Raw genomic sequence first — 3,488 nt, 5'->3', positions numbered from 1 at the left:
ATGGTGCACCAGCACTGAGGCTCCCCTACTACAAGCAGAATTCACCAAAGAGCTGAACTGACTAAGAGCTGAAATCACTGAGTGTTGTGTTAAGTAGTGGGGGAGCCTGAAGATATATTGTGGAGCAGTTTGCGGGATGGCTTGTAGCCCATAAGTCTGGGGCTTGGTTCTTTGGGATTGGGAGAACCTTTTTTCTTTTACTGGGGTATTGGTTTTCATAACCATTCGTCTCCATAACGAATGGCACTGGTGATGATACTGGGAAACTGGAGTGTCTAAGGGAATTGCTTGTGTGACTGAAGGTTAGCCAGTGGGATGAGACCAAAATCCTCTCTATTTGGCTAGTTTGGTATGCCTTAGAAGTAAAGGAAACCCAGCCTTGGGCTGTAACTGCCCTGCTCTAAGCAATTTGTCCTGAATTGATACTCTCAGAAGTGTCCCACCAAAGGCAACATCATTACATGCATTGTGGACTGTTTGTATGGATAATGTTTAAGGAATATGTGTCTGTGCTGAAAATTAGGTTCTCAAGGTCTGTGAGTTAATGCAGGTCACCAGAAGATGGTAAACCTGCTTCTGTCAAGTAGGAGGGGACACTTTTCTCTCCTTGGTGTGTATTGTGTAATGTCTGCTTCACAATGGAGGCCTGTCTACGGACTGAGCCGAATGCTAATCAAGAGATGGTGCAGTCGATAAGAAAGAGGCACACAGGAAAAAACAACCAGCGGGAGGTGTCCGGTTTACAAATAAAGGCAATGGATTGGGGAGTGTAACTAGGGCACGGAGAGACACCCAGGATCTTTACCACTGAGGGGGCAAGCTGACAGTGTGACTTGCCTCATGAAGAGACAATCACAGCCAGGTCTGGCTGTGAAACACTGGAAGGATTTGGGGTGAGCTTTTGCTCTATAAGATAGGCAGTAATGAGTTCAGTCAATCTAGGGTCTAGAATGAGTGTTATTTTAATTTTATATTGTAATTGTTTCTTTCCAGTACTTCTAGCTGCTTTTATTAGAATCTCTGTACTGTGTAAAATAAACTCTTACTTGATGTCACTATAAACGTATCTCAGCGCTGTGTCTGAAGTGTGGGGGTGAGCTGAAGTGGAACTGGGACTGGGAACTGGAACTGGTGTGCTTCTTTGGGTTCTGTAAGTTCTGCAAGGGGCCAATGGAACAGGGGCTGGAAGCTCCAGGGAGAGGCTGGGAGGGTTGGAGTGTGCTGATCACTGCTCTGTAGAGAGAGCAGGGCCAGTGTAGACCTGGAGAGCAGTGTGTGTGTTTTCTGTGGCCAGTGGAGTTGGGAAGCTGATATGGACCCCGCTCGCTCACGCCATGGGCAGATGATAGTAAAGTGCCTGACCGGCCTGGGTTCCCCAGGCAAAGATGACTGGTGCCTGCCGACAGTGGGAAGGCAGAGTGAGGGCACGTGGCTTCAGCAGTGTTACTGAGCATGCTCCATCCATGTGAGCATGCTCAGTAGCAGTCAAGCAGCAGATCTTTGGGGAGACACGTGACCCTGCATGCCCCCCACACACATCATCTCTGTCTCCGGGGAAGGATCACACCACTTTTCGTCAGTCAATCTCACAGCAGTTGACACAGGAAGTTGGTATCATTCTGATGTGAAGTGTCGCTACACTGATGTCACTTGGCCGACTTGATCAGTTTTTGAAACAAAGATGGGAATGGAAAACGAAAGGGCTGAAACGTGCCTGGCTTGGCTAGCTGGCAAGTAATGTGAGATGGGCCAAGTATCTTCAAAGGAGTAAAGGACACATAGGATTTATTGGGGGGTGATTTAATTGGGGATTGGTCCTGCTTTTGAGCAGGGGATTGGACTAGATGACCTCCTGAGGTCCCTTCCAACCCTGATATTCTATGATTCTATGATTCTATGAAACAACTAAAAGAAAGAGGATGAAATTAAGAAAGGGAGAAATTTAAGCTGGAAATTAGGAACCATTCCCTAACTGTGATATCTATTAGAGAGCTAAATTGTCAGTGGAATTCTTGTCGCTTGGCCCACTGAAAGCCAAATACCAGACTCAGGCCTGGAGAATAGGCTCACAAGGATCGATCCCACATGGGTGGGAACAGGAAAAGGCCAATGGATTTCTCTGATTTCTGTGGTGCACTCGACATGAAGCCCAGCCACGTGGGCTGTAAGTGCTTTTCCCCAGCTGATAAAGAGCAGGAGGAATCGAAGCATTGCTCATGCTGGTAGAATCAGACATGATCTCTGCTCTGATCAGGAAGTGGGCTTGCTCATGTCTAGGGAAATGGTCTCTGTCCCATCTGGTTCACTTGCAAAGCATGTGAAGCAAAGCAGCTGCAATGGAACCAGGAGAGGGCAAAAGAGCTATTGCCCTCATCTCAGGCTGGCTGCTCAGCTGGTGTACATGAGCCCAGCTCCACTGGAATCACCAGAGCTGCTCTTATTTACACTGTGGGAGCTGGATGCAAATTAGATGTAAGATGTGGCAGCTAGAAAAAGCTACTGCTGCTTTACACGGCCTCCTGTTACTGGGCAAGCTGCGGCAGCCATGCTCTCTGGGGCTCGGGTGAGATACAGCCCCCTGCAGGCTGTCCTGGGAATGTCCTTGCCAAAGCTTCCTTGGCCAGTTGTCCGCAGTGTTGTTGTAGCTGCATGTTGGTCCCAGGATATGAGAGAGGCAAGGTGGGTGAGGACATGTCTTGTCAAGTTGTGTCCTTTTAACTTCTTACAGTGCCCGGAGCTGGATGGAAACAGCCTCTGACTCATGGTCACTGTAACACAACGGGGACATGTGACTAGGTTACCTGGTGCTGCATCTTGGGATACCAGTGTTTTTCCACTGGCTGCGTGGGAACCAAGCTTTGAGACAAAGGGCGCCCGCCATATGCAAAAGATACTTAAGGTAGGGGAGTGACATCATCGTGGTTCTCCACTGACTCCCCACCCAAGAAGACTCCTGGAAACACTGGAGGAACAAAGACTGAACTGGGGGAAGTGCTGGACCCAGGCTAACGGGATTTTTTAGCCTGTGAATGAAACGCCTGGAAATTCCAAGCTGTAAATTAGTTCAGCTGGCCCCTTAAAAATCTGCAGCTTGCTGATATCATCATTTAGGGTGAAAGAAATCTGACGAGGTTCAACAAGGACAAGTGCAGAGTCCTGCACTTAGGACGGAAGAATCCCATGCACTGCTACAGACGAGGGACCGAATGGCTCGGTAGCAGTTCGGCAGGAAAGGACCTAGGGGTTACAGTGGACGAGAAGCTGGATATGAGTCAACAGTGTGCCCTTGTTGCCTAGAAGGCCAATGGCATTTTGGGATGTATATGTAGGGGCATTGCCAGCAGATCAAGAGACGTGATTGTTCCCCTCTATTCGACATTGGTGAGGCCTCATCTGGAGTACTGTGTCCAGTTTTGGGCACACTACAAGAAGGATGTGGAAAAATTGGAGAGAGTCCAGTGGAGGGCAACAAAAATGATTAGGGCACT

This window comes from Eretmochelys imbricata, chromosome 6 (assembly GCF_965152235.1).
Source record: "Eretmochelys imbricata isolate rEreImb1 chromosome 6, rEreImb1.hap1, whole genome shotgun sequence".
Taxonomy (NCBI): Eukaryota; Metazoa; Chordata; order Testudines; family Cheloniidae; genus Eretmochelys; species Eretmochelys imbricata.
This window is presented reverse-complemented; position numbering follows the sequence as displayed.